The sequence below is a fragment of the Prionailurus viverrinus genome, chromosome C2, assembly GCF_022837055.1.
Source record: "Prionailurus viverrinus isolate Anna chromosome C2, UM_Priviv_1.0, whole genome shotgun sequence".
In the NCBI taxonomy this organism is placed as follows: domain Eukaryota; kingdom Metazoa; phylum Chordata; class Mammalia; order Carnivora; family Felidae; genus Prionailurus; species Prionailurus viverrinus.
This window is the reverse complement of record NC_062569.1, coordinates 55151408-55174333: the sequence shown is the minus strand read 5'-3', so window position 1 is coordinate 55174333 and position 22926 is coordinate 55151408. Positions and strand designations below refer to the sequence as shown.

Genomic DNA, 22926 nt, shown 5'->3' with positions numbered 1-22926 from the left:
GTGACCTAAGTTGGTAGAGAAAAAGTCCCCCCAACCCACAAAAAGCAAATGGTAGAGTAAACGAGACAAGATGTTAATGATAGGTGAATCTAGGTAAAGGGTATATGGGTGATTTTTGCACTATTCTGGCAAATTTTTTGGAAATTTGAAATTACATTCAAATAAAAATATAAGAAAAATACAAAATAAACAAAAACCAGAGCTACTCATTGAAATGTTATCTATGATAACATAAAGAGGAAATTTATTAAATAAATGTTTAAGTATCCATTCAATGCTATCATACAGTCATCGAGGCGGATTTTTTTTTTTTAATGTTTATTTTTTTTTGAGAGAGAGACAGAGCTCGAGAAGGGGAAAGGCAGAAAGAGAGAGGGAGACACAGAATCCGAAGCAGGCTCCAGTTTCTGAGCTGTCAGCCCAGAGCCCGATGTGGGGCTCAAACTCACGAACTGTGAGACCATGACCTGAGCTGCAGTCAGAAACTTAACTTAACAGACTGAGCCACCGAGGCATCCAAAAGCTGAGGTTTTTAAAAATGTTCCATAACATGGGAAATGTTACACAAATGTTCTATTTTTTAAAAAGATCAGCGGGGCACCTACTGGCTCAGTCGGTGGAGCATGCAACTCTTGATCTTGGGGTCATGAGTTTGAGCCCCATGTTGGGTATGGAGCTGAGTTAAAAAAAAAAAAAAAAAAGGAGTTGGAATCAAAACAACCCATACAGGATAATCCCAATTAGGTTAAGTATTAGTTTATGTGTTTGTCCCAGACATCAACTGAGGTACGAAGATCCTGCATCTGTTTTGGGGTGATAGTGGGTGTGGGGGAGGAAGTACCACATCTCTCTTTGTCTTCTTTGGCTCTAAACTTTTGCTTTTGATAAATTATTTGTGTATGGATGCCATATCTCTTCTTTAGAGCTTTGTTTAAAGAAGTTACATAAGTTACATCTCCTTTTTCTTAATTTCCTTCTAAAGCATAAAGTAAGACTTTTGCATGTGTTAGGGAAATAAAAGGCCTCTCAATAAGAGAGACGTCTCCACATCAGTGCAGAAAAGAAAGAAAACTGATTTAGGACTTGTGATACTGTGATACTGTCATTCAGATGACCAAATATATATTTCTTAATATATATTTCTTATATATATTTGGTCTTTGTCTACTGCTCCTGGTTCAAGCAGCTCCTCAAACCCTCGGAATTTTGTAACTGTGGAGAGTGATATGGGTGTCTTTGTTATGTTAGTGAGGTGACTTTTGGAAAGCACATAATGATGGGGGATGGTAGCCAATGGAGTCAATGATGTGATTACAGGTTTGGAATTTGGTCCCACCCCAACCACCTCCTCTAGAGGGGAAAGGAGGTAGGGGTTGGAGTTTGAATCAATACCAATGGCCAATGATTTAATAAATCATGGCTGTTTAATAAAGCCTCCACAAAACCCCAAATGGATGGTATTTGGAGAGTTTCTAGGTTGGTGAACATGTGGAGATTGGAGAGAGTGGCATGCTTGGAGAGGGCATGGAAACCCCAAGCCGTTTCCCCACACCTTACTTAAAAAAAATTTTTTTAATGTTTTTATTTTTGAGAGATAGAGAGACAGAGCAGGAGCTGGGGAAAGGCAGAGAGAGAGGGAGACACAGAATCTGAATTAGGGTCCAGGCTCCGAGCTGTCAGCACAGAGCCCGATATGAGGCTCAAACTCATGAACTGCAAGATCATGACATGAGCTAAAGTCGGACGTTCAACTGACTGAGCCACCCAGACTCCCCTTCTCATATCTTACTTTAATATTTCTTCTATCTCTAATAAATCAATCAAACCCAAGGAGGAGGTTATGGGAATCTGATTTCTAGCTAGACGGTTAGAAGCACAGGTAATATAGTCTGGGCTTCTGACTGGCTGGTGTCTGAAATGGGGCGGGGGGGGGCAGTTCTGTACTGTACTGAACTCAGTTCTGTAGTGTCAGAACTGAGTTAAATTCTTGGGACATCCTGCTGGTGTCTGAGAATTGCTTGGTGTTTGGGATGTGCTCCCACTGCCAAACACACACATTGGAATTGAGTACAAGAATTTAATTTACTACTCTGTAAGCCAACAGAGCAGTACATGCACATAGGTAGCTTGTGAGTAACTCTGAAGTCAGGATAAAATTTCACACAATTAATTGCATAAAGCAGAAGAAAGAATAATTAAACTCTATCTACTTGAGAGACAAAGAGTTACTCAAGATAGTCTGCTAGATTAACTCAGAGTTGTATGTGAATCTTTCAAGGGGGTATGAAGCTCAGACTTTGGAGACATCTTTGCATAGGGAAACAGGAGATGGGGTTTGTCTAGCCCTGGAGAGATTTATCTATCTTTCCAAACATTTGAGTAGGGAATCAAGGACTGTTTTGATTCTAAAGAGACCTTTTCAAGGAGTTTCAAGGAAATATTCAAGGAATATTTCTCTTCCCCTTTACAAGCAGAGAAAAATCATTTTTATTTATCCTCAAATATGTGCGGCAGCTTTTCAGACTTCTGGAATAATGTGTCTGAAGGATGAGACTACAAGACAGTGGCACCTGGCAAACAACTGAAAGCTGAACTTTAAATGTCCTTATTAAAGTCTGCTGGCCACACCAATGACTGGAATTTTGCCCAGAGCACCTTCATCTACAAAGGCTCTGGCCTCCTGCCATATTTTCGTATTCCTTTTCTGATTCCACACTTCCTGCTTCTCCTCTTTAGATACCTTCCTTCTCTAGATTTCCCTAATAAACTCAATTCCCCTTGTATTATTATGCAAAGCATTTTTATTTATTTATTTATTTATTTATTTATTTATTTATTTACATGTTATTTATTTTTGAGAAATAGAGTGAGACAAAGCGTAAGCAGGGGAGGGGCAGAGAGGGAAGGAGACACAGAATCTGAAGCAGGCTCCAGGCTCTGAGCAAGCAGTCAGCACAGAGCCTGACATGGGGCTTGAGCCCACAAACTGTGAGATCATGACCTGAGCCAAAGTCGGACGCTCAACCAACTGAGCCACCCAGGCGCCCCGCAAAGCATTTTTGTTTTAACCACTAACTGCGCTCTGACATATCAATGACATTCCCACTCCCAAATGCTTTTTTTTTTAAAGTTTATTTATTAACTTTGGGGGACAGAGAGAGAGAATTTCAAGTAGGCTCTGCACCGTCATCATGGAGACCAACATGAGGCTCAAACTCACCAACCTCGAGATTATGACCTGAGCTAAAACCAAGAGCAAGACCGTCAACCGACTGAGCCACCCAGGCACCCCTCCACTCCCAAATGCTTTAATAACTGTGGGCATCAACTCTAGATTCCACTCTTTATCTGCAGAAAAAAATGGGCAGGGGCTTTGCATTTTCAGTCTTTCCCTTCTTCCTTTCTCACCAGTTTCTGAAGGAAGAAAGAAGTAAAGATTGTTGCTCAACTGCTAATAGGAATTATGCTATTGCAGGGGCCAAGGTCAGGTTGCCCCACAACAGGCCACCTTGGCATGTAGATTATTTTGTCAATGTAATTCTTAATCCAGTTAGAAGAATCTAGAACAGTGGGAAATTCCTTCCTCCCCAACACTATCCTTCACCTCCATACCTGCCCTCCCACAAAGGCAGAAATGTCTATACTGGGTTTAGTTTTAAATTATTAATTTTCTGTGATATTTCATATTTCTTTGTTCTAAGATATCTATTTTATTCATGTCTTATGTAAAAATTGAAATATATCTTTTATTTCCCATCAAGTGATGAGATACTACTTTTATATGAAGTTAGCAATGATTTTTGGTTGGGTATGACCAGAGGAGGTAAAAAATATGTTGTCAACGCCTAGCTGAATAATAAATGGAACTGACAACTATATTCAAAGCTCAATTTTAACCCAAGTTTGGAGTCTTAATGTTCTTAAATTGTCTTCAAAAAAATGTGTATCCAAAGAGCACAGAGATAGAGTTATAGAAAGTATAAATCATGTAAAGTCAGCAATAGCCACTGAGGAATTACCACATATAGATAAAGCTGTCTTTCTTATTGTCACTATTACAAGTGCAAAATAACTGCCTGTCACATACCAGGAAATGCTGTCAAAAGATTAGAGAAATTATCAGAGTTTTGGAATAGATCATGGAATTTTCAAGGCTAGGGGAGGTTGGTGTGACTCATCCATGCTTCATGAAGGACCCACAGTAAGATGTTGACCATCAATCTGTCAAGCCTCATGCTGACTTTTAGGAGAAGTTATTTATCTTCATTCAAAATAGAATTCAGTCAAGGAATGCAACAGAGCCTATGAGTTTAACCAAATAGGTAACATAGTCAAAGCACTGAAATTCAGGAGCACATGCTCTGGACATTACCATGTCTCCATGATGATCTGCAGAGAATATTTATATTGAGAATATGAGAAAATCCGGGACTCAGATGTCAATTACAATACTGAAGAGAAAAAAGGTAGTTATGCAGATGAATTATATCAACTGCTCAGGCTGCCGTAACAGAATACCACAGATGGGGTGGCTTAAACAACAGAATTTATTTTCTGACAATCCTGGAGGCTGGCAGTCCAGGATCAAGTTGCTGGCAGGTTTGATTTCTCCTGAGGTCTCTCACCTTGCTTGCAGATGACTGCCTTTGTGCTGTGTCCTCACATGGCCTTTTCTCCATGTGCACTCACCTCTGGGGTCTCTCTGTGTGTCCAAATTTCCTCTTCTTATAAGGACACCAGCCATACTTGATTAAGGTTCCCATTTTAATAACCCCATTTGAACTTAATCACTTCTTTAAAGGCCCTTTCTCCAAATGCAATCACATTCTCAGGTATTGGGATTCGACATATGAATTTTGAGAGGACACAATTCAGCTCATAATATGTATGTATTAAAAGTCAGTAGGGATTGTAAAGTGGTTTTTTAATTTTTAATTTTTTTTTTTTTTAAGTAAGCTCTACACCCAGCATGGGGCTGAACTCATGACCTCAGGAGAAAGAGTCTCATGTGCTACCAAATGAGCCAGCTAGCTGCCCCTGAAGTCAGCAGGGGGAAAAATGTAATAAATTATAAATAAATGTAATAAATGTACATAATAAACTATGTCCCTCCTCATACCATTTTACTCAAGTTTTATATAAACTCTTTTTCCTATAGCCTAAGGTGTCATCAAATGTAACATTTCACTTCAAGATAATTACTTGAAGTTAACTGTAGAAACTATAGAAAACAGAGACAAATTTAAAGGAGAAAACCCCACTCCAACCCCTTTAAACCTGTCTCTATTTTCCAAAATTTCAATAATGAACATGCATTGATTTTATTTTATTTAAAACAATTTTTTTTAACGTTTATTTATTTTTGAGACAGAGAGAGACAGAGCATGAACAGGGGAGGGTCAGAGAGAGGGAGACACAGAATCTGAAACAGGCTCCAGGCTCTGAGCTGTCAGCACAGAGCCCGACGCGGTGCTGGAAGTCACGGACCGCGAGATCACGACCTGAGCCGAAGTCAGACGCTTAACCAACTGAGCCACCCAAGCACCCCTGATTTTATAATAAAAGTTTTATTTTTAAATACATGAGATGAAATATACTTAAGATCTAGTCTCTGTGGGGGAAAAGAGCGGCCAAATGACAACCGGTTCTCTCTCCTCCTATTTATCTCACTTTCAATTGAGCTACAATTTGAAGAAAAGAAATTACATTATTTCAGGGTTTTGAGAATTAAAAGCAGCCACACAGCACCATAGGATTAAGAACAAAGAGTGTCTTCATCATCATGATTTTACTGTTCAACTATCTGTAATAAAGTGACTTTACTATTTTAAGAAACTCTTGCCCCAAAAAATAAAATTACAAATAACTTTATTCTTTTAGGAATTTCTTGAAAAGTAATAACTAATAACAATAGTGAGCTCAACTCAGTGTATCCACTCTGAGACTTGCTCTGAAACCCTCCCCTCACTGTAAACTATCTAGTTTATGTAACTAAACTATTTAGTTTATGTAAACATAAACAATTATGTCCCAACTTTGCCAATCCTAATCAAGCCCTCCCCTCCACCCCCACAAACCCCTGACTCTCTCCCTCATCCCCCTTACTCTTGCATTGCAAGGCCCACCTTAAACCATATCCTAAAAAACCTCATAAATATCCTGCCTTTACCCTCCCCACTCTGAAACACTGCCAAGACTTTTCAAGGTGGTATTCTGCTTTTCCATCATAAGCCATAAACTCAGCTTTGTTTATCAACAGATTCTTTTGGTGGTACTTTAGGGGAGACAGTTCTCAAGATTCATAAGACTTGAGAAATTACCCAGTTCTACTATCCATCGTGCTTGAGTCCCTCATACATTATCTCTAACCAGTGACATTCTGGTTTCTTCTTGAATACTTCTAGGGCCTGGGATCTCACTATCTCCTAAGTCATTGTCCTTTAGACAGTGACATCTTTTTTTTTTTTTAATTTTTTTTTAACATTTATTTACTATTGAGAGATAGACACAGAGCGTGAGCAGGGGAGGGGTAGAGAGAGGGGGGAAACACAAAATCTGAAGTAGGCTCCAGGCTCTAAGCTGTCAGCATAGAGCCCGACGCAGGGCTCAAACTCACAAAGTGCGAGATCATGACCCAAGCCAAAGTCGGTTGCTTAACCAACTGAGCCACCCAGGCGCCCCATAAACAGTGACATCTTTGTGAAGTCATCCAGGTGTTTAATAGGGGGTAATAATATCATGACCATGAATATCCTTTGAGTGAATGAAAGGATGGATGGTATATTTCAGTTTTGTTACTCCTTCCAGATAGCTGAGAAAACTATGGTTAACAATTTTATTTTCTTTCTTTTTTGTGTATGTGAATAATGTATTCTCTGTGTAAAATATATGTGTGTGTGTGTGTGTGTGTGTGTGTGTGTGTGTGTGTGTGTTGGGAACGCCAAAAGTAAGTAAAGAGAAAATAAATCTTTGAAATCTGAAAAAAAAAGCTTAAGTAATAAATGAAATTTTAGAAAATAACACCTAACTTACTTTCAGAGTTGCATAATTATGTCCTATAGATTTTTTACTTCTTTGTTAGACTCTTTCTAAATTTACTTTGAATTATGAAGATGTATTCTCAACTGATAATAATTCAAAAAATTAATAAAACTAAGATGTGAAAAAAGAGAAGGAAAAAATATGAGAAGCTCCTCCAAATGTATCAATTAGGAAAAATACAAACTTCTGACACATCAAGAAGGAGAATAGCATGGCTGATTATCATGTTGATACAAAAATCAGACACATTTGCCAAAAGTTACTGTCAATAAACCAACTGAAAATAAAATTGAAAATCTTTTCTTAAGTTCTATTTACCAATGAAAACTACTTACTAGTCTAATTACTTCAAGGAGGAAAAAATTGTAGGAATAAGTCTGAATTAATAAGATGTTAGTACTCAGTATACAAAGAAAGATGTGTATGCGTGTCTGGAGTTGTGTTTTCCAACACTAACTCCCAACACTAATTCTCTGGACATCAACTGGTATCCTCCAGTCCTCCACATGACTACCTCTGCATCATATGCCAATATAAGCCTGAGTCCCTTTTACTTCTAACCAAATGTAAGTTCAAATATAATAAGTTCAATTATAAGTTCAAATTATAAGTTCCCATAATTCAATAGTTTGCTAGAATGGCTCACAGATCTCAGGGAAACACGTTACTTACACTCACCAGTTTATTATAAAGGCTACAACTCACGAACAGTCCGATGGAAGAGAGGCATAGGGCAAGGTATGAGTTAGGGCCACATATGCAAGCTCCATGCCTTCTCTTGACTTGCCACCCTCCCAGCACTTCATATGTTTACCAACCAGAAGCATATCAAATCTTGTGACTCAAGAGTTTTTATAGACTTCATGTCCAGCCCCTGCTTCCCACCCTGGAGAATGGTGAGTGGTGAGTGGGACTAAAAGTTCCAATCCTCTAATCACTTGTTTTCTCTGGTGACCAGCCATCTCCTGATGCTATCTAGGGGTCCCACCCTAAGTCACCTTGCTAACATAAATTCCCGGCATATCCAAAAGGACTTATTATGAATAATAAGTCACTTGTATTACTCAAGGAATTCCAAGGGTTTAAGGAGCTCTGTTCTCCACCTCCACCCTCTACCACACATGATGTGCATAAAACCTACACTTCCTGGGAATAGTTCCTGGTGCACTGGAGGGGAACCAAGGGTCTAACTTCCCTCTCTGAATATTGACTTCACATGATCCCCTCTGTTTTCAATACCATACTTTAATTCTTAGTATCTCTGAAATGTGAGTCCTTCAGGGATTCTGGAGGGAAAACAGGTTCATTTCTTGATTCTCAGCCAGTCTTTAGCTTATTTTGACCAACAGAATATGGTAGAAGTAATGCTGTGTGACTTCTGAGCTTCAGCTTCAAGAGATGTTGCAGCTTCTGCTCTCTTCCTCTTGGAACCCTGCCCTGACACTGCCATGTAAGGAGACTAGTGTGACCTACAGGAGAAAGAAAGGCCACTTAGAGGAGAACTGAGGCCCCAGTTAACTGCCAGATATGGGAATAAAGGCATCAAGAACCAGCTATTCTGTAGCCAACCTGCGAACTGATCACAAATGTGTGACTGAGCCCAGACAAACCCACATGGAGCAGAGAAAAAACACCACAGCTAAGCCCTATTCAAAGTGCCAGCCCACAGAATTGCAAAAAAATAAATGGTTATTTTAAAACGCCAGGTGAGTTATAGTAAAAGTTAACTGATACAGCCTTTTGTGCTACCCAGGGAGGGGTCCGTATGGTGTTGTTTTGTGTTCCTGTTGTAAGTTAAAGGGAAACTTTCACAATGTCTGGGGCCCTTGATGTCCTATAAATGAAGGAGAAGGATGTCCTCAAATTACTTGCAGCAGGAACTCACTAAGGTGGCACCAACCTTGACTTCCAAATGGAATAGTACATCTACAGAAGGAAAAGTGATGGTATCTACAACATAAATCTGAAGGGAACCTGGGAGAAGCTTCTGCTGGCAGCTCAAGCCATTACTGCCATTGAAAGCCCAGCTGATGTCAGTGTCATATCATTCAGAAATACTGGCCAGCGAGCTGTGCTGAAGTTTGCTGCTTCTGTTAGAACCACTCCTATTGCTGGCCACTTCGCCACCCAGATCCAGGCAGCCTTCCAGGAGCCAAGACTTCTGGTGGTTACTGATCCCAGGGCTGACCACCAGCCTCTCACAGAGGCATCTTATGTTGACCTGCCTACTACTGCTCTGTGTAACACAGACTCTCCTCTGTGCTACATGGACACTGTCATCCCATGCAACAGCAAGGGAGCTCACTCAGTGGGTCTGATGTGGTGGATGCTGGCCCAGAAAGTTCTGCGCATGCAAGGTACCATTTCCCATAAATACACATAGGAGGCATACCTTAGCTCTACTTCTAATGGGATCCTGAAGAGATTGAAAAGGAAGAGCAGGCCAACACTGAAAAGGCTGTGACCAAGGAGGAATTTCTAGGTGAATGGACTGCTCCATCTCCTAAGTTCATCGCTACTCACCCAGTTCGGACTGGTCTGAAGGCGTGCAGGTGCTTCTGTGCCTGTTCAGCAGTTCCCCACTGGAGACTGGGGTGTTGAGCTTGCCAGTGAAGACCGGTCTGCAGCTTCCACTGCTCAGGTCACTGAATGGGCAGGAACAACCACTGAGTAGTCTTAAGCTGTTCTTCTACAAAGGCAAACAAAATGGAAATGAAGTTGATGGAAAATAAACAGTTTCTAATAAAATAAAAGTTAACTGATACAGTGGCAAGGTATAATGTTCTCTGCAGCTTACCTTCAAATGTTTTAGAAAAGAAACTACACACACACACACACACACACACACACACACACACTTTTGAGAGAGTATATATATACATATATATATATATAAATATATATATATATATTTATATATATATATTTTAGAGAAGTAAAGCAAATATACCAAAATATTAGTGATTAGTAAATTTAGGTGAAAGGTATATGGGTACTCACTATACTATCCTTTCCATTTTTATGTACATTTACAACTATTAAATTAAAATTTCAGGGGAAATAAAATTTAAAATACAGAAGAAAACAATAGTGACAAAATGTTGACAATTGTTGAAGTCAAATAACGGATATGGAGAAATTCATAATATCAATCTTTGTTGATGTTTGACATTTTCACAATAAAAAGTTTTAAATTATACAGCAGGTATGATTGCCATATAGTGAGTTAAAATTTGGTTCAAATTTTAAAGGGAGCCAAGTTCAAAAGGGAGCCAAGAAGAATCCCAACAAACAGGCCTTGCAGGGTTCCCCCCAGTTTACAGCACTCATTCCTTAACTGTAACATTCCATTTTTCCTTGACTTGCCACTCTTCATCAAGCCTAGCATAAAAGTACACAAGTCTAGTTATTTCTCTGGCTCTTTATTTCCTTATGAAGGCTCCCATACCACATAAAACTTACATTAAACAAATTTGTAAGCTTGTCTTTTTTTTTTAAGTTTCCTAGTTCAATACAACAGAATTGAATTGTTTCCGCTACCTCAACTAGACTCTCTCAATTTTGTAAAGTTATAGACGCTCTACGTTATCTATCTGCTTTCCAACCAACCCTCCGCACCCTTTCTAGCACAATCTACTACCCATATAAAGACTGAAAATGGCAAACCATCACTGCCCTGACTTCTGCTGCACTTAGGACAGGGGCATGTAACCCCATTCTGGTCCCATTCCTCTGTTTTAGTAGGCAGTTTACTTGGGTGGAACCAAACTTCAAACTTTGTCTTCCCTGCAGTGGGTGTACATCTGAAATCACTATTCAAATTTTTTTTTTTTTAAGCCTTACCTGGCTGCTCAGCTAGCCTTCCCCATGTATGTGTGGTTTAGGGCCCAACCAGAGATTTGGGCAGAGTTCATACACAGAATTTGGGGTTCCCCTCTCAGGCTCTCTCCTTTCTAGGATGTTCCCCTTTGTTGTCCTGCTGTTGTGGTCCCTCTGAACTCTGTCCTCTGGTTCTTCAAGCCAATACACTTATCTCTGTGCACAGGGGTTCTGGCTACCCCTTCTAGGGCTTGTCCTCAAACTGAGAGTCTTTAAAAATGGAGAAACTCACTCAGTGCAATTTTCCTCTTCCAACTGTAGACCCAATTTCTACCTGCTTTTAGTTTCCAATACCTCTAGTTGTTTATTTTTGCCCAGAGTTTATAGGTGTCATATGCAGGAGGATTGGACTGGGAGAGGCTATTTCACAATGTACTTTGCAATTCTCTTTCAGAAGACAAAAGAAATACAACGGACTCACCATTTACTGAATACAAATTGCTTAATCTTTCTTTTAACAAAATATTCCAATTCTTTAAAGAATTGCTAATATTAAATGTGTTAATCTTTGTTTATAGGCTAATGAAGAATGCCCATTGTGTACCATATGTAAATCAGATAAAACTATTGATTTTTCCTATATATAAAAGTATTGTTAGCGATCAATTGTCTTCCACTTGGATTGACATTACTAATTTAGAGTCTTGCTCAACATTTTATTATCAATAGCAGCCCAGGAAAGTCTGACCACTTATTAAGTTTTTAAAATAAACTTAAAAAAAATTTTTTTTAATGTTTATTTTTGAAAGAGAGAGAGAGGCAGAGAGTGAGTAGGGAATGGGCAGAGGAAAAGAGACACAGAATCTGAAGCAGGCTCCAGGTTCTGAGCTGTCAGCACAAAGCCCAATGCGGGACTCAAAATCACAGACCACGAGACCATGACCTGGAGTTGGACACTTAACCAACTGAGCCACCCAGGCATCCTGAAGATACACTTTATACAATGAGTAATGTATACAGTTAATGGAACCATTCTCTTCGCAGTTTAATTGGGAAAGAATATTTTCCAGGTCAAAATTAGGATGCAATAAATCTTACCCAACAGACCTATCAGAAAAACAAAGTATTCTGTATGATTCTTTTCAATAGCCAGTAATCAATAGGTCCAAAAAGGTAGCTATAAGAAGAGCAATACATAGGGTAGAAATAGCAGAACATGAGCCAACCTGGAAGAGGCTAAAGATGTCATCTTCTCTCATTTTCCAACAATTCAAAAGGTAGCTCCTGTCATGTAATTATGCATTAATAATATTCTTTAGGGGTGCCTGGGTGGCTCAGTCAGTTGGGTGTCTGACTTCAGCTCAGGTCATGATCTCATGGTTCATGAGTTCAAGCCCCACGTCAGGCTCTGTGCTGACAGCTCAGAGCCTAGAGCCTGCTTCAGATTCTGTTTCCCTCTCCCTCATCCCCTCCCCCACTAACGCTCTGTCTCTCTCCATCTCTCAAAAAATGAATGAAAGTTAAAAAAACAAAAAATAAAATGAAGTAATATTCTTGAGATTATGACAATAGATGCACATTTTACATGAGCAGCTATGCTAAATAGAGTAACAAACATTATGAGAGTGAAGAGTAAAGGTCAAAAGTAGAGTACATTTGTTTTGGGCCCTGCAAGTTGCTGACATTCCTGAGGTGATGATGATAGACCCCCAGCTTTCCTGGCCCTTATGATGATGAATCAGTGCTAACCAACTGACAGATGACCTTTTCTACATGGGTTCCACTTATTGTTTTTGCAGCTGCTTAAACAGCTGTGTCGTAACACCAGCCACTGTGAATCCACAGGAAAGTGATTATAGGCACGGGAGAAATGTCTTTCTTGGAAATTTAAACTAGTTTGTCTGTATGAATGAGAACCCTTGATGAGAAGACTTTAAACACTGTAGTTGTCTGATGATGCAGTGTCAGAGCTAGCCTCTTTATAGAAACCATGCATTATGTATCCAACACCTGGAAATATGTGTAACACGAGCTTCTGAACATTTCTTCCAGTAGATAGAGGTTTTGTCCACAAAATAATAACTTTGCAGTCTATACACTCAGCTTCCCTCTCATCTCTTGATACCCGGGAAATGACTACAGTTCACAGATGTATTTTATTCCATTTGCAAGTGTTTAAGACAAATGAAACAATATTTTATTTATTTAAAAAAATTTTTTTAACGTTTATTCAGTCGTCAGAGACAGAGACAAAGTATGAGTGGGGGAGGGGCAGAGAGAGAGGGAGACACAGAATCCGAAGCAGTCTCCAACCTCCAAGCTGTCAACACAGAGCCCGATGCGGGGCTCAAACCCATGGACTGTGAGATCATGACGTGAGCTGAAGTTGGATGCTTAACTGACTGAGCCACCCGGGCACCCCAACAATATTTTAAAATATGAAGAGTTTGGGGGTGCCCGAGTGGCTCAGTCGCTTAAGGGCCCAACTCTTAAACTTGGCTCAGGTCATGATCTCAGATTCATGAGATCAAGACCCGTGTTGGCCTCTGCTGGCAGCATGGAGCCTGCTTGGGACTCTCCTGCTCTCTCTGCCCCTCCTCTGCTCACATTCTGCCTCTCTCAAAATAAATAAATAAACTTTAAAAAATATAAAATATGAAGAGTTTTCTCTCAAAAATTCTTTAAAAACATAAATAAAAACCAAGATTTCCATCTTCTCTTGAAGCTAGAAGAATCTGCTAACCCAGCATTGAAAGCCTGCATGAGGACACTGAGGTGAGTTGAGTATTTGTGGCTCCTGGAGGACCTGAGCTCCCCATTCAGCTCACCCCATTCATCTTCTTGACGTGCTCAGCCCCTAAAGGAATTGAGTTTGAGATCTAGGCCTTAGACAATTAAAATACTATCTTGTAACCATTATTCACCAGAGGATGTAAAGATGAAGTTGTTACTGATAAGGCTCAGTGGCCTTTGAAAAATAGTCCCAAATATGGCAGATTATAGAGTAACCACACTTTAATCAAACCCCTACAGAGAATATATAGGCTTTCCTAAAGTGACTTTTTAGCATACAAGCCAGAAACTATTTTGGGGGGATTCATCTATATACAGGTTTTTAGAGAGTAGTTGAATACTTTATTGATGTAATTTATGTTTACTGTAAGATCCAGTAATGTATTTTTGCCAATCATATATTTCCAATACGAAGTGAAAGTAGAAACATCTGTAACCTCTAACTTACAAGTGATGAGAGAATTTGGGGAAATTTAAAATAAGAACTGAAAGTTATCAAAACATCAAAAAATTGAGCTTGTCCGGGTGCCTGGGTGGCTCAGTCAGTTGAGCGTCTGTCTTTGGCTCAGGTCATGATCTCACAGCTTGTGAGTTTGAGCCCCACATCGGGCTATGTGCTGATAGTTCAGAGCCTGGAGCCTGCTTCAGATTCTGCATCTCCCTCTTTCTGTCCCTCCCCCACTCACACTCTGTCTGTCTCTCTCTCTCAAAAATAAACATTAAAAAAAAATTTTTTTTAAAAATTGAGCTTGTCAAGAGAATAGGTACAATCTATATGAAAGAAGTTACTTCCTGACCAAAGTTCTGATAGAACAAGCTAATAATGATAATCTGTATTATTCATTTGCTTTCATGTAGTCATCAAGATGCTCCTTTTTTCCTGTGTGAGAGAGAGAGTGCACGTGAATGGGGAAGAGGGGAAGAAGGAGGGAGAGAGAGAGAGAGAGAGGGAGGGAGAGAAAGAGAGAGAGAGAATCTTAAGCAGGCTCCATGCTTAGCGTGATGTGGGGCCTGGTCCCACGACCCTGGGATCATGACCTGAGCCAAAATCAAGAGTAGGATGGTCAATCAAATGAGCCACCCAGGTGCTCCATCAAGACAATCTTATGATATGTTATCTATTAACAAATAAAAAATTACCCCAAAACTTAGCAGCTTAAAACAGCAAGCATTTACTTTTGATTAACTCTAAGTAAGACTTGGGAAACCTACAATTACCAAACTAAAATACTGATATGTACGTTTCCTTCCATTTGTTCAGATGGTAGCTTGTACAAAAATCCTCCTTAATATACACAAAAGAATATATGGAAGATACGTTTTTAAAATGCAATATACTAGAAATAGGAATGTTTTCCATGTGAACTGCTCCCCCCACCTACCACAAACCTGTTCTCAAAGTGGATCCACATCCTTGTTGGCAAGCTGAGAGCTTCACTGTTCTCTTTACTTTCCTTCTTTCCCTTGCTGTACTTTTTTCTCTATTTCCCTCATTCCCTCTTCAAACAAATCTAATTTTAAAATATTGCTTGAATTTTACGAACTCAATTTTGTTCTCGGGATATTCTTCGCGAATTAGAAAATAAAATGTATTCTATTTTTATAGCAACATTTTGGAGGAAATTAAAACCACACTATAACAACACACACACACGCAAACCCTGAGAAATTGCTATTATATTCTTCTATAATGCAAATTAAATAGTTGACTTCAGTACGCATAGAACATCTGCTAACCCAAATTAAAATGAACGGGGAACTAAATTAGAATTGCTTTTTCCATCTAATCATAAAGAGGATAAAATATATTATGAACCAGTTATTCTCAATGTTTTAAGGCATTGCCTATTAGTCGGCTTAGTACAGAAAATTGAAGCAATAACTAAATAGTATCCTGGGGACCTGAAAGAGTTAAATGACTGTGGCTGCCTAAGTGCTTAATTAACAGCTGGGTAGAGTTACCAGGCAACTCTAATTTAGGAATAACAACAACAGGTACAGATTTATTCTCAATCCCAAACCAATATTGGCCATAGTCCTTTCTCTGGAGTTGAACTATTTTATGCTTTCTTGTTTTAATTATCTGTTTTCAAATTTATTATCTCACTATGCATATTGTAAAACAGTAGGCAACAGAAAACTATAAAAGAAAATAATTTTTAACAACATCTCATTCTCAAAAATTTGAAAATGGTCATTTGAATGCCTGGCAGAAAGAAACAAAATATAATGCCCATTTTTGTATGGAGAATAGCCCATTACCAGTTTCTCTCTCCCCTACTGTGGCTCTCCCCATTGACTCATGTAATTATCATTGAAGATGACAAGATTTTCTTGATCATGGTGACCTGACTTCTTAAACTTTTTTTTTTTTCACCATCAAAGAAGAAACAGTATCCTGCTCTTTTCAGTAGTACATACATCAATATTGGAGCAAATCTCAAAAATGGGATTTTTTGACCCCAACTCAAAATGACATGAGAACTACTAAAATACTCCACATTTTTTCATTACTAAAAATTAAATCAATGGTTTGTAACAGTAGGAATTAATTTCAATTGTGTATAACAGGAAACCTAACAAACGTTTAAACAAATTATGGTGTTATTTTTGTTTATTCTTCCAAGAAACTGTCAAAGATCCAATCAGCTTTCTGCTCTAGCATCTCTAGTATGTAGCTATGATTCTCATGAACCCCTCTTATACCAAGATGGCTCTTCTCCTTCCGCCATGCATATATATTCTAGGAAGAAATAATGAGGGGGAAAAAAGACAAAAGACATGCACCAGCTTAGTGCATAATAAAATGAAGAACAGAGGCACCTGGCTGGCTTAGTCAGTAGAGCATGTGACTTTTGATCTTAGGGTTGTAAGTTCGAGCCCCATGTTGGGTGTAGGGATTACTTAAACAAAAAAATCTTTAAAAAAAAAATAAATAAAATGAAGAATAAAGATGACCTGTCCAATAATTGATGTTTCTGTGGGAGCTTGCAATAGCAGTTAGCATATATTTAGTGCTTACCACAGTCTAGGTATTAATGTAGGTGCTTTCCATATAGTAACTCATTTAATTTTCATAATAATCCTTTGGGATATTCACTGTTTGTTTGTTCCCTTCTGTGAGAGGCTGGTAGTCAGCCCTGCTATCAGTAACCTCCTGAAGACACCAGGGAGGCTGCCTGGATCTGGTTAGCAAATGTTCCAGGACTGAAGCGGCCCACAAAAGGAGGGGCTCCAGTGGCAGCAGCCAACTTCAACAAAGTCTACAGGCCAGTGTTCCTGAAAGATATCATGTTCATACCACCTGGTCTTTAAATGGTAACAATGGCATGAGCAGCCAGCAGAAGCTTCTTCCAGATTCTCTTCAGATTTATGATGCAGATGCCATCACTCTTCCTTCTGCAGATGTACTGTTCCATTTGGAAGTCAAGGTTGGTGCCACCTAAGTGGGTTCCTGCTGCAAGTAGTTTGAGGACATCTTTCTCTTTCATTTTCAGGACATCAAGGGCTCCAGACATTGTGAAGGTTTCCCTCTGAGTTACAATGAGAATACATTCTTCTCCTTCAGAGGGGAGAAAACAGAGGTGTGAAAATAAGCCATTTACCCAGGATAAATAGAAAATAAGCTGAAGATTCAAGTCTCAAATGCAGGTGTTAGTAACAATCTATAGTCTTGCACCTATGCTACAATGCCTTCCATTTGAGTGACCAAGGTTACTGGGTTCAGCACAGAGAGCCGTGAGTTCTAGTATACCCCTCAGTCCCAGGCACACTGGCATGGTTGGTAACTATTATATTTCATAGCAGAAACATTTTCAATGTTAAAACTAACACATAATTTTAAAGAACAATAAAAACATAATGACTGCAAATCCTTAATGGTTTTCATAGTCTTTTGTCTTAATTTTAGAAGATATCTGAATAAGATAACTGAAGAAACAGTTATCCAAAGTTGACATTTCTTTTCTTCTTACATAAATGTGAGTTTTCTTATGGTCACAGAAAAGACAGTTTAGAAGTTACTTGGGTTTTAAAACTGAATAATCAGTTTATTAATTTACAGAATCTAATTTCATTCCTTAAGCATTTAACTTCAGCTTACAAATCTCATTATGCCATTATAAGTCTAGCAGATTGGTACTTTCACTTTTAATGGCCTTCAATTCATATTTGGTCACACTCTCAAATGCAGTCAATTAAATTTTTTTAAATGTTTTAAAGATTTTTGTTTAATCTTCATTTATTTTTGAGAGAGACAGAGACAGAGCAAGAGCAGGGGAGGGGCAGAGAGAGAGGGAGACACAGAATCTGAAGCAGGCTCCAGGCTCTAAACTGTCAGCACAGAGCCCAATGCAGGGCTTGAACTCATGGACCATGAGATCATGACCTGAGACAAAGTTGGACGCTTAACCGACAGAGCCACTCAGGTGCCCCTTTTTTTTAAAGATTTTTTTTTTAATCTTTATTTATTTTTGAGAGAGACAGAGACAGAGTGAGAGCAGGGGAGGGGCATAGAGAGAGGGAGACACAGAATCTGAATTTATTTGAAATGTTTTAAACAGGGTTTATAAATTTAATATGTTGCCTTTCTTTTAAGTCCTTTGATTGTCTGTAATACAAACCTTCTCAAGTAATTAAATCATTCTTATGAACTAAATTAGTTAAACTTAAAAATATGGTGAAACTTAAGGTCCACTAAATGTTCTAATACTATTATATACACAGTAAAATTTCTACTTAAATTAATAAATTTAAATCAATTACTCAATTCTACATTTTAAATTGGAATCACAAGGCTACATTGTTAATCTAATAAATCTGTTAAATATTATAATTTATAATGCTAAATATACAGATTCTTTAGCAAAAGAAGATACTAATATGACGTTCTGGCTTCAACTATTTCTGCTATTAATTCTATAACTTTTATGGGCATTAAAAATGATATCTGGTTTGAATTTTGGGTATCGCTCTCTGGTATTCTATAACAATTTTAGTCATAACTCTTAAAATTTTTTTTAACATTTATTCATTTTTTGAGAGACAGAGAGAGAGCAAAAGCAGGGGAGGGGCTGAGAGAGGGGGAGACACAGAATCCGAAGCAGGCTCCAGGCTCTGGGCTGTCACCACAGAGCCCAAAAAGGGGCCTGAACCCATGAAACGCGAGCCAAAGTTGCGTATCATGACCTGAGCCAAAGTCGGACACTTAACCGACTGAGCCACCCAGGTGCCCTAGTCATAACTTCTAAAGGTATTCTAATAGTTTTTCAGTTTAATTCAATTAAAATTAAGCACTTTTTGATAGGTTCTGATTTTGTAAGTTTCTGTCTCTCACTCTCCCATGTGAGCAGGTGTGTATATTTACATGTGTTTGTGTTATTTTGTGTTGTGTTGTGTTTGCATGCATGTTCCTATGTGTATTTGTGTGTATGTATATTCAAGTCTATATTTGTGTGTATTTGTATGTGTGTGCATGCATGTCAATGTGTATACACATGTACATGGAGGTGGTAGTGTAAGAGAACAATTCCCAGTATTTTCAGGGAGAGCTGAGAGGAATCATGCTCACCAACAATAATATTGCTTATTTAAAAATAGTGGGATTTAGGGACATTTGCTGCTTTTTACTTGAAATTTTTCTGTATAGCTTGAATAAGCAAGTGTCACTTTTAAAAGAAAAAAATGTCTTTTGTTTAAAATAATTTTTAGGGCGCCTGGGTGGCTCAGTCAGTTAAGTGTCCGACTTCAGCTCAGGTCACGATCTTGCCATCCGTGAGTTCGAGCCCCACGTCTGGCTCTGGGCTGATGGCTCAGAGCCTGGAGCCTGCTTCCGATTCTGTGCCTCCCTCTCTCTCTGACCCTCCCCCGTTCATGCTCTGTCTCTCTCTGTCTCAAAAATAAATAAACTTAAAAAAAAAAATAAACATTTAAAATAATTTTTAAAAAAGGATAACTCCTCTTTGGGGCGCCTGGGTGGCGCAGTCGGTTAAGCGTCCGACTTCAGCCAGGTCACGATCTCGCGGTCCGTGAGTTCGAGCCCCGCGACGGGCTCTGGGCTGATGGCTCAGAGCCTGGAGCCTGTTTCCGATTCTGTGTCTCCCTCTCTCTCTGCCTCTCCCCCGTTCATGCTCTGTCTCTCTCTGTCCCAAAAATAAATAAAAAACAAAAAAAACAAAAAAAAAAAAAAATAAAATAAAAAAAGATAACTCCTCTTGTACTGACCATGGAAAGATATCTAGACCATATTGTTAAGTCAATAAAGGAGATTCAGAGTAATATATATATATATATATATATATACACAATAGAATATATATAATATATATACATACATACATATACATACATACATATACATATAATATATAACATTTATAATTAAGATATAATATTAATTTATAACATTTAATAATTAATCAATTAATAATTTAATAATTATTAAATACATCAATAAATAATTAAATATTTAATAATATTTATAACATGTAATGTTAATTTATAATTAATATATAATATATAATAATTATATATTATATAATATATAATATATTGTATATATTATACCATAAAGGAGATTCAGAGTAATATATATATATATAATATATATATAATATAATCCAATTTGGGGGGAAAAAACCTTGGATAAAAATTTAATGTGGTATGAATATAGATGGGTCTCAAAAAATACACACTATCTCTAGATGGGTCTGGTATGGGAGGCTGGAAGTATGTAATATGTAGCTGCCTAGAACAGGAACATTAACATAAACATTTATGATCACATAAATCCAGGCCCTAGGTTCTTCCTAATTTTGATCCCACCATCTCTAAGGTACACCTCCCCTACTAACAGTCACAAGATTGTTGTTGCACTCACTTCCAAATTATCTCCAAATTCTAGTCATGAAGAAGATAAAAAAAAGTGTTCCACATGTGTTTATCCCTTTCTCAGAGAAAAAACAGCTTTGCCAAAAGTCTTTCCCAGTAAACTTCTATCTCATTGGCAGAACTGTGTCTTGTGCAAGGAAACCTGGGAAACTGTGTCTAGCTGCAAGGAAACCTGGGAAACTTAGCTTTTCAGTTGGCATGTCAATGCTCTACACATAAAGAATTTTTAACATTAATGGTAAAAAGATATTTTATATATATAGCCCTATACTATTTCCATTTTTATAATAAGAATGTACTTACGTAGTGTGTGTGTGTGTATTTTTAATTTATAAAGAATTTATTTATATAATGAGTGGAAGGGCATTCCAGATTGAGACAATAGTCTGATATAAAATATCTAGGGGTGCCTGGCTGGCTCAGTAGGTAAAGCATGTGACTCTTGACCTCAGGTTCATGAGTTTAAGCCCCTTGTTGGGTGTAGAGCTTACTTTAAAAAAAAAAAAAGACTAAAATATATCTAGATATGTGGAAAATATTTCTAATATAATTGTATGAGATTGCACATACTTTTCATTAAAAAGATGAATTGCTAAAACGATCTAAACTGTTATAATGAATTTCTTATGCAACATAATTCACTGTATTCAAGATACAACATTTAGAATTAGCTAAACCTAGAAGACAGAAAATGCTTCAGGTAGGTTAAAAACTGCTTTGATTGGGGCGCCTGGGTGGCTCAGTCGGTTGGGCATCTGACTCGGGCTCAGGTCATGATCTCACCTTTCGTGGGCTCAAATCCCATGTCAGGCTTTGAGCTGACAGCTTGGAGCCTGCTTCAGATTCTGTGTCTCCCTTTCTCTCTGCCCCTCCCCTGTTCATGCTCTGTCTCTCTCTGTCTCTCAAAACTGCATAAAAGTTAAAAAAAAACAAAAAAAACAAAACTGGTTTGATAGTTTTTATGGCATTCAATCACATCCAGGAAATTGGGAGACTAGCTGGAGAGAATCCTGCACAAGTAAAAAAAAAAAAAAAAAAAAAAATCCACATTTGCACTTTATACTCAGAATACTTAAAAAAACATTTATTCATAAATCCAAATAGTGCCATTAGATCAAAGCTTCAAAACAGCAAAAACTTAACCCTCAATTACTTCACAACCATTTATTTTATTTTTTTAAAAGTGAAGATTTGGGGGCACCTGGCTGGCTCAGTCAGAAGAGCGTGTGACTCTTGATCTCAGTGTCGTGAGTTCGAGCCCACACTGGGTGTAGAGATTACTTAAGTAAATAAAAACCTTTAAAAATAATAATTTAAAAAGTGAACATATAAAAATTTTATTTATTTATTTTATGTAATCTCTACACCCAATGTGGATCAAGAGTCGCACTCTTTTTGAACGAGCCAGCCAAGCACCCTACAACTATTTTTCTTTTTATTTTTATATTAAAAAAATTTTTTTGAGAGAGAGAGCATGTGCATATGCATACGCACATGAGCAAAGGACAGGCAGAGGGAGGGAAAGAGAGGATCTTAAGCAGGCTCTGTGCTTAGCACGGATCCAGAACTCAGGGCCTGATACAATGGCCCAGGGATCATGACCTGAGCCAAAATCAACAGTCGTATGTTTAACCAACTGAGTCACCCAGGTGCCCTGACAACTATTTTTAAATTTAAAAGATTTTCATCCTTCCATTCCCTAACTTTCTGTGTGCATGTTTTACCTGTTTCTAATCTCAAATGACTTTCTACTTCATAAACTGGAATTTATTAGTATGGAGAGGATGATGCAAACATTTTCCTTATTTGCATAAACAAACAGATACAAAGCAGTGAGCTCTAAGAGAATAAATAATGCAATATGCTATCTTCTCTGTACTTTGTTTTCCAAAATTCTATAAAAACTAATGTCTTTTTTTTTAATTTTTTTTTTAACGTTTATTTATTTTTGAGACAAAGAGAGACAGAGCATGAACGGGGGAGGGTCAGAGAGAGAGGGAGACACAGAATCTGAAACAGGCTCCAGGCTCTGAGCAGTCAGCACAGAGCCCGATGTGGGGCTTGAACTCACGGACCGCGAGATCGTGACCTGAGCCGAAGTCGGACGCTTAACCGACTGAGCCACCCAGGCGCCCCAAAACTAATGTCTTTTTGATAGAGCTCATCCCACGCATTGTAAGGGGAGGTTTAAAAGGTGAAGCTTTGGGAAATAGATTGCGTGCTCTGGTTGAAGGAAGCAGCTGTTTGAGGAGAAACAGGAAGAGCTCACTGAGAGCCTCAGAGCCCAGAGCTGACAGGAGTAAGAGGCACTGAGGGTATGAAGTATGAGCCAGAAGCCTGGGCTAAGGGAAATTCAGAGCATGTGGGGACAAGGCAAGTTCCTCA

At 38.3% G+C, this 22926-nt stretch overlaps 1 protein-coding gene and 2 pseudogenes across 1 annotated transcript in view; 1 reads left to right on the top strand and 2 right to left on the bottom strand.

Moving 5' to 3' along the window:
- Positions 1-16874, bottom strand: part of NMD3 (NMD3 ribosome export adaptor) — an 82197-nt gene extending 65323 nt beyond the window's left edge. Inside the window, exons 1-2 of the mRNA XM_047874390.1 lie at positions 16676-16874; positions 9565-9730 (exon numbers count right to left, since the gene is read on the bottom strand). The gene's annotated coding sequence lies outside the window, so the exon portion shown is untranslated. The remainder of the gene's footprint in view (positions 1-9564; positions 9731-16675) is intronic.
- LOC125174444 (40S ribosomal protein SA-like) overlaps positions 1-22926 on the bottom strand; it is a 92839-nt pseudogene that overhangs the window by 29902 nt on the left and 40011 nt on the right.
- LOC125174724 (40S ribosomal protein SA-like) lies at positions 8855-9715 on the top strand (annotated as a pseudogene).